The sequence below is a fragment of the Mustela nivalis genome, assembly GCF_964662115.1.
Source record: "Mustela nivalis genome assembly, chromosome: 6".
Classification (NCBI taxonomy): Eukaryota; Metazoa; Chordata; class Mammalia; order Carnivora; family Mustelidae; genus Mustela; species Mustela nivalis.
In genome coordinates this window covers 12,295,828-12,304,968 of record NC_139025.1, presented here as the reverse complement: position 1 = coordinate 12,304,968, position 9,141 = coordinate 12,295,828, and the positions used below count along the sequence as shown (strand labels likewise).

The 9,141-nt window shown below is 47.6% G+C and overlaps 1 long non-coding RNA gene across 1 annotated transcript; it reads right to left on the bottom strand.

Annotated features, from left to right (window-relative positions):
- Positions 1 to 6,088: 6,088 nt before the first annotated feature.
- Positions 6,089 to 8,852, bottom strand: LOC309866082. Its single transcript, XR_014312407.1, has 2 exons — positions 8,682 to 8,852; positions 6,089 to 6,361 (listed from the first exon to the last, which is right to left on the bottom strand). It is a non-coding gene; the product is annotated as an uncharacterized lncRNA (long non-coding RNA).
- Positions 8,853 to 9,141: the final 289 nt, after the last annotated feature.

Here is a 9,141-nt window from a genome sequence, read left to right as displayed (position 1 = left end):
GCGCCCTGTAATTTTAATTTAAATCTCTTCCGTCCTGGGTGAAGCTGAGCCACTCTCCCGTACCTGGGGGCTGTTTCTTGCTCTACCAGGGCTTGCCTGTTCTTATTCTTTGCCCATGTTTGCGTTGCACCATTGGTCTTTTGCTTTCTGATCTGTAGGAGCTCATATGTTAAGGGAAATTAGTCTTTGGCCTGTAATACAGCTGCAAATATTTCCATCCAATTTGTCATTTGTCTTTTGCCTTAGCTTACGGTTCTATCCAGGCAGAACATTTTAATGCTATGAGATTGAACATATCCATCTTGTACAGTTCTGGGTTTAATGTCATAACCAAAAAGGCCTCATCCTATTCTTAGGTGAATAACTCTGTTTTAGTTTCTTCTAAAAGAGAAGATGGTTTCATTTTTGTACCTTTAAATATTATATCTGCTTGATATTTATCCTGGTCAGGTATGAGGAATAAGTCCAACTTTGATTTTTTTTCCCCATTTCTCCCCATTTAGTTTTATGCCATTTCATGACGATGCTCCTTCTTGTTTTATGACACTGAAGGTATTGCCAGTGTTCTCTGTAAATGTTTTAAAACATCTAAGTTTTCATTGACTTTATTTCTTTTTAAGATTTTGTTTATTTGACAGAGAGATGGAACACACACAGAGGAGCAGCAGAGGGAGAGGGAGAAGCAGGCTTCCTGCTGAGCAGGGAGCCTGATGTTGGGCTCGATCCCAGGACTCTGGACGCTTAACGACTGAGTCACCCAGGCCCCCCTTTCATTGACTTTAATTAGCAAAACCGTAACTCAGAGTTTCTATAGCTTCCCCTAGGCCATGATGTATGTTGGATGTTGGGGAGACAATGGGGTAAAAAGGTCCTGAAATCACCCAAGGGATAATGCTTGCTGCATATTCATCATGATCACTATTTGGAAATGCGCTTGCTCAGGACATGCTCTACAACATAAAAACGGAAAACAACAAAGTGGGGGTGCCTGGGTGGCTCTGTCAGTCAAGTGTCCATCCCAGGGTCCTGGGATCGAGTACCGCATCGGACTCCTTGTTTAGCAGGGAGCCTGCTTCTCCCTCTGCCTGCTGCTCCCCCACCTTGTGTGCGCGCTCTCTCTCTCTTTCTTCCTCTGACAAATACATAAAGTCTTTTTAAAATATAAAGAATTTTTAAAAAACAAACACTTTAAAAAAAAAAGAAAAGAAAAGAAAACAGGGTGCCTGGGTGGCTCAGTTGGTTGGCTATGTACCTTCAGCTCAGATCACAGTCCCAAGGTCCTGGGATCGAGTCCCACATCGGGCTCCCTGTCCTTGAGGAGCCTGCTTATTTATCCCTCTGCCTGCCCCTCCCATTGCTTGTGCGCTCCCTCCCTCTCTCTCTTTGTCAAATAAATGGGAAAAATCTTTAAAAGAATAAAAAAGAAAAAGAAAACAACAAAGTATAGCTGAAGTGATTTAAGTCACTTAAAACTGACACGCGTAATGTTCTCTTTATTAATTCAGGCTCTTTTTGGACATGGCATGATTAATGTCCTGTAGGACTGGGCCCGGTAGCTTACTTCTGGGTGCACTCTAAGATAACTGCTGAGCACGCAGAGTTTTAACAAGAAGAGCACATGGCCTAGGAAGCCCCCTCCGAAGCCAGCCAGGGAGAGGGGAGCCCAGCAGGAAAAACAGAACGGAGACACATCTTGGTTTCCTAAGCTGTGGATTTTAGCAGTGGGGTGGGCCAAATCCAGATACCCAAGGACACTTACCCAGCTCCCTTTTACTGCAAGAAGAATGGAATATACATTGTGATTCTCCAGTGGAATAAAAACTACCATTATCCACAGCAATGGAATGCCATGGTCACCGCTGAGTAAAAATCCTTTGACAAGTACAAACAGACTTCTGCCGTGGCACTGTCACATCGCATTATACTTATTTGTTTACATCTCTGTCTTTCCCAGGAGACCAGGAGTTATTTTAAGGGCAGAAGCTCTTTGTCTTCTTTGAATCCCTATAGCTTAGTATCCTCATCCCTCTCTATAGGAATGTGCTTATCGCGTGCTTTCTCTGCTTACGTATCCCACACTTCAACACTTGCTATTTGCCCAGTAGCCAGTGTCAGCCCCTGAACTACAGAATTCCCCATGCGTTACCTTTTTTTCAGTTCTCACAGCAGTGGTATGAAGTGCGCCCTATTATTTCCCCCTTTATAATATTGAGGAAACCAAGACACTGTGAGGTTAAATAAGTTGCCCAAGGTCACACAGGTAAAAGCTGGTGGCGCCAAGATTCAAACTCCAGATGGTCTCTAACTCCACTACATTGAATTTTTTTTTTTTTATTTTATTCTTGAGTACTTTCTACATCCAACACAGGGCTCGAACTCACAACCTGAAGGTCAAGAGCCACATGCCCACCTGACTGAGCCAGTCAGGCGTCCCCACCATTTAATCTAATTTTTCTTTTTTTGTTACTGACAAATTCTTGTGTGACACACCTCGCAGCTGACTACCACACAGAGGAATAGAACCTCTAATTTACTGGAAGGCGGTGGGAATGGCATTCAAAGAGATTGGGTTCATTTTTGGGTTGCAACTCGCCAGCGGTTGCTTAAGAAAGCGCATCTGTTTCCTCATCTGTAGAATACAAAATTAAATGACCTCTTTATCTCGGGCTTGTTGAGAGGATTAAATGAGGTTTAAAACAATCTGCTGTAAATGGCTAAACAAGTGTCGATCGCTGTCCTTGCCCACCACCACCACCACCACCAACGCGGTGCGATTTAGCCCTGAATGCCGGCTTTCCTCCTGTGGCAAATCCGGGGAAAGACTCCTTAGTTATGCAGGACACATGTTACTTTCTGACAATGAAAAAGTGATTCCTCCACCTTGGGGTGAGTTGAAATAACTTTTCCAATCCAAACGTCAGGTCCGCTTAAGCAGCTGCTCAAGGAAAGGGATTATCCCAGCTCCTACTCGAGGCTGCGCCCACAGAGCAGAAGCGCCAAGTCGCTGAGTGCCAAGACTCTGACACCAGCTCCTTTCTCATCCTTCTAGGCCAGTATCCTGGGATCTGACATGAGCCATTAGGAATTTCTTAAGCAACCGCCGACTGGGAAAGGCAACTGCCAGTGCTGAAAAAGTATGTTAAAACTCATTTTTTCTTTTTTTACTGTAAAAGTCCCAGAGATAGACAAAGACGCTGAGTTGACTCATTGCCCTCAAATAGAGGAGTCATCCTGATGGTGACATTCATCCTGACGTCCTGACGGTGCTGAACAGGTGGCCTATTCTGTCAGCCACGGGATCCAGGGCTGCGGGAACACAATGTGTCTCACTAGGTCATCTACGGGGGAAGAAGTGGACGACGGCTCAGGGATCCTAAGGGTTTCAGTTAAAGGGAAAATTTGATTCTATGGGAGTCACTAAACAAATAGGAGGGAAATGAGGAATCGGCACGATCAGGGTGGGGAGCATAGGCAGGAAGCACGTCGGAAAATGCCCTTTAGGCTTGTGATTGGCACTAGTGCAAATCAAGGCCAGGTGAGCTAGGAGCATGGAACAGGCCCTTAGCCCCAGACAGCAGCAGCTGGGAGTCACCATCACGGTCATTCTGACCATGTTCTCGTGTCGGGCAAACTCCACTTCCGTTCTCTGCGTTCTACAGTCTGAGTGCCCACTAGCTGTTCCCGTGGTGGGTTCCTTACAGCCATGAGGGGCTTAAGGATCCCTGACTGGGCAGGAACAATGAGGAAGCTACCCCAGGGCATTTCTTACCCTCTTCTCTTTGCTCCCCTTAACACTTTCCCCCTGATGCCCAGAATCTGTTCTTCCTTGCTTAAAAAAATTCAAGCCCTCCCCCAAAGCTCACCTCTCGCATGAAACCTTCCTTGATCTTTCTGTTTTCATAACACGTACAGCTTGTACGCGCAGAGCTGACGGACACACAGACCTATTCTTCCCTGTCTGATGTGTGCTGACCTTTTCTTCACCCAACTAGATGATAAAGTCCTTGAGAACAGAACCACGTCTCCCCTTTCTTGACATCACATGCCTGCTGCTATGATTTGGCAGTGAGTGTAGCGGGGGACACCCGAGGCGCTCAGACGGTCTCTGCTGGGGAATTTAAGGAGCCCTAAGCTGGCTTCTCAAGTGGATGGCATCAAATCAGCCTTGCTATTGGGCATCTACCAACCTTTCCCCTGCTTCTAGGAGCTGGGGGCATGCCGGGAGATTAAGTCCCTTTTCCGAGACCCTTGCCGATTTGTTCTGGATTGGGTGTGTGCTCTTCTGTCAATCCCCCCCCCCACCAAGAATGCAAATCTGAACCATGCTTCCAGCGGCACAGTCCCTGCTACCCACTATCGAGAGCAGCTCAGCGGAATTTCGGACTGCCCAGACTCTACCGTGTGGGTTGTGCTCCACCCCTGTGTAGCTCATCCCTCATCCTCCCCGGCACCAACCAGCTCGCCCGTCCCTCCATCTGACTCTTTCTGCCAAGACCTTCTGGAAACGCTTGCCTTGCTCCAGGGTTTCTGGCTGGTCTCTGAGTCCTTTCCACTCTGCCATCAACTGAGCCATCATTCCGAGACTTCAAAAAAAAAATATTCACCTCAAAATCCGAGACAAACACACACACACACACACACACGCCCGTTTTCACAAATCCATTTATCAGTTGAGAAGATTTCCACTACCTTCCTAAATTAATACTCTCCATCTTCTGGCATTTCTCATCATCGCTAATTCTTCCAACATCCAGCCTGGAATTTGCTTTAAGTCAAAGGAGATCATTTACTCCAACCCTCTTATTTGGTTCCCAGTCTCTATTTTACTACCCTACATTTATGCCTATTTAGAAGCCAGGGGTATAGGATTTTTGCTAATGATGACTTTAGCAAGGAATTCTCTTTGTCTGTTAGTAAATTGCCACGGCGCTAGAAGACTGTGTGGGAGGTCTCAACTTGGTCACAAGTTACCATCAAAATACATTTATCCATTGCTAAAATGAGATAATCTCCTCTCAGCCTCAGAAACACACACACACAAGTTCTCTCTCCCTCCCTCCCTTTCTCTCTCTCTCTGTGTCACTCCCCCAATGCCACCAGCCAGCTTTCTGTCTGGAACAATCAAAACACCTCCCAGCTGGAACGACAGCATCATTTTATTGACTCCGAAATCGGAGAGTGATAAAGCAAGTCGCAGCAGGCACAGCAGAAATGCACGGCTTTTGTGATTCGTATTTCAGAAATGATGCCTGACACCAAAGATGCAAAACAGAGTTTGCTATGTGTTGGCAAAAAATGGAGTTAAGGGCAGTCACCTCGGCTGAACCTTTCACACTCTAGAGGAAGCAATACCTCTACTGATTCCCGCCTTCACTGGGAGGTCGCAGTGGACAGTACATTTCCTGCAACCATCCCCTCGCTGTTCTCTACGGGGGGAGCTGGCTAAGCAAATTGTGGTGTTTCCTAGGTAGTGATCTGGCTACGAGAATCGCAGTGGAAGCGGCATCCCCGGATTACAGCTTGCCCAGCCCCACCTCTGGACAAAAAGCTATCTTAGTCCACACTCTGCAAACCCAGAACCCCGGGGGGGGGTGTGTGTGTGTGTGTCTTTTAACATCTCTCTCTGCTTTCCCTACTATAGAAAAACCCTGGAAATTCCCTCCCCCTGCAGGTTTCTACAGCATTTTTCTCTTCTTCTTACTCTGACTTGGTTCTCTCAGACCCAAGTACAGAAAAAGGTGCTGGGTTGACATTTTATGAGCCCTGGAATATAGGACGGTGTTGTTGGCAGAGAAACAGGGACAGAGTCACAGAAGATGGACCAGAGTCCTGAGACCTCAGTTAGATCTTTGCTGTTGGGGTCTTACAAACTCTCCTTCTTAAACACGTCTTCCAGCTCTCAGCATCTACAGAGCACTTAGACCTCCTGGGGAGAAGCTGCTGCTTGCCCATAAACCTCACTACCTCTGAAGTCTTGTTTCTGGACATCGGTTATGAGTCAGTGAAAAACCTCAAATGATCTCTGTATCAGGTGCTCTCCTGCCCCCTTGCAGCTTATGTCACAAACAAGAAAAAGGACTGAGCTCAATTTGCTGGAATCTCCCTCATGACAGCTCATTTTTATTTTGAAACAAGTGTTGGAAATTCTTAACACTAGGGGAGAGGCTTACAACAAATAAAAAACGAAAGCAGAAATGAGGCCGTTCACACGGTTTCCACTTTCACGGGTCTAAAAACGTCCATCAGTCAGCAACGCAGCTCAAACACTTTGTAACGGGCAGAATTCTCAGAGGGTCTCCAAGACGTCTGGCCCCTGGCGTGCTCAAGCCTTCTCCTAGCTGGCTGGCTACTCACCTCCGTCCTGCTGGGAAGAAATTCTGCAGATGTAATTAAGTGTCCACATCAGGTGACCTCACGACAGGGAGGTTGTTGGGGTGGTCTTGACCGAATCACGTGGCCCTTTATATCTGGATCTAAAGGTCAGAGACAGAGGAAGTCCAAGAGATTTGAAGTCCGAGAAGGATTCAACTCTATTGCTGGCTTTGAAGACGGAAGAGCCAAGACATGTGGCAGTCCCTAGGACTGCTGGGAGCAGGCCCCCGGGGTGACAGCCAGTCAGGAAACAGGGACCTCAGCCCTCCAGCAGCAAGACACTGAAGTTCATGTTCATGGACAACGGCGCTGAGCTCCAGATGAGAGCTCATCCTGGCCGACACCTTGATCTAGGCTTGTGAAAAACTGAGCAGAGAGTCCCGCTGTTCCTCAGACCCCTTGCCCATGGAGTTTGTGAGATAATACCGACTGTTGTTTTAAGGTGTTAAACGTGTGATAAGAACAAATACAAAAAAAAGAGTTAAAAGCATTTTATCCAAGACCAAAACTCAACCTGCTCTGGTGAGGAAACCGGCAGCCTATCAACCACTGTAAACCAAATCCATCGGGCAAGCCCCTTACTGCTCCAAGTCTGATTCATGGACCAAAAGCATACACAGAGCCTGGGAGCTGCTGAGGAATGCAGCATCTCAGGCCCCATCCAGATTTTCTGAGTCAAATCTTCATTTTAAGAAATTCCCTGTGACTCATATGCATTTTAAAGCGTGAGAGGCAGTGGTTGGCACCCTCACTCAGAGCTGGAAATCTGGAATGAGCAAAACCTGGATTCTCCACGTGGCACCACAGTTTTACTGGCTGTGTGGCCTTGGACAAGTTGCTTAGCCTCTCTGAGTCTCTATTGATCCATAAAATGGAGCAAACAATAGTACCAACTTGTTAGGGTTGTGGTGAAAACTAAATGGGACAGTCTGTAAAATACGTTAGCCCAGTGCCTCCTGGCACACAGTAAAGGCTTAATAAATGTTGGTCATTATTGGATTGGGCACCAAGAGTGGGGTGAGTCAAATCTAAAGGGGGCAAATCCCATCAGTTGGAAGCCTGTAGGATCACTGTGGCGAACGTCCTTCTCTGATGAAATACATGGTCACAAGCTCCTCAGAGACTGCGGAAGGTCGTGACCTTACTTTTCTACCCCAGTAAGCGTCCCCTGACCCCAGGTTGGGTCAGTCCGGCCCTCCCATCACAAGCATGGACTCTTGTAACCACCTGTGTCTCCCGGCCCCCGCCCCTGAGAGGTCTCCCCTACCAGCATTAACCTCTTAACCCCACTGGGCTCCACCTCACTTAGCTAATGAGATCTGGCCAGAAACCATGGCGACGGTTGTCCGACATCCTGAGCAGCTGGCATCCCTGGCTATCGATGACAGCTCCCCCCACAGACAAGATGAATGGGCATGTCAGCGGCCGAGCACGAGCCATGCGGCTGGTTAGGCAGAAATCTAAGGTTCTTTTCATTTCTGCTGAAGGGAATGGTGACAATGGCAGCAGCATTGAGTGTGAGGACAAATGAGCACACGGACAATTACAAATGGCCAGAATGAGAGAGAAGTCATCTGCCACAGGCTCGGGGAGGTCCTGCTCCCCTTTCTAGTTTCTCTGCTCCCGGCACACGCTCCTCTCCCTTGCTTGATCTTCGGAGTCCGGGCTGAAGAAATCTCCGTGTTTCAATATAAGTAATGAGGACGACATTGACAATAATAATAGCCCTCATTTGCTGAGTGCTCCAAGTGCCAAGCACTTCTCATGAATTATGTACACTCCTTATGACGACTCCGTGGAGAAGACATGATTAGGTCTCTTTTTAGGCAAGGAAACAGGTTCAGGGAGGTTAAGTGGCTTGCCCAAGTTTACACAGCAGCTATATAGTTGCCCTTGGAGTCAAGCCTGGGTGTGCTTGACTTGGAAGCCTGTGCTCTCTTCTCTTTGTCTCTGCAACATAGCCGTTGCCCTGACTCCTTGAAGAGGCTCCCGACCCTCTGTGTTGAACCCCACCTTTGGGTCTTTGATGCTAAGGCCAGTCAGCTCCTGAAGGGCCTTTCTCAATCCCTCCCAGGTGTGCACCAACCACTCTTGGATCCTGTCCTCTTTCCTTAGATGCCCACCCATCCTGTCCTCTGTCCTCAGACGCTGGACAAAGACAGCACACACCACTTTCTTGCTGTCCACATGGTTCTGCTCTACGGGGTTCCTCATCTCACTGCTTGCAGGGGTACTGGCAGGGTCTGCCCAGTAAGGGACTGGATTGACACCCTGAGGCTTGGATAACCATCACTCCGCTCGGACTTCACCTCACAAGTGGAGTCTCCTATGTCCTCCAGCCTGACTCATGGTGGCAGAATTGCTTCCGGGATGTTCCAGGTGTTAAAGTAATTAAATAAGGAGGCCATTGGATTGAGATGGCCTTACCGCCTTGGCAGCCTACGTAAAGAACCAAACTCTAAGCCAGAGTCGATGCATTTAAACCCGAGAAAATGAAACTTAAGAACAGCCCGTCGCAAGCACACAAACAGGCTTCCCCAAATAAGGCAATTGCGTAAGCCGTGGTCAATGGAGTAATCTCCTTGCTTTGTTTCTCCACCCTCTCTATAAAAACCTCTCCCCTAGCTTCTGTCAGTGGAGTGCTCCAGACCGTTGTTGGTTTGACTTCCAATTCGAAAGGATGTATATTCAAAGAAACCCTTGAAGAAAAGTTTTACTATGCCTTAATGCAGGGAAACCCTTCCACTTCGGTTCTGCCTTCAGTTCCTG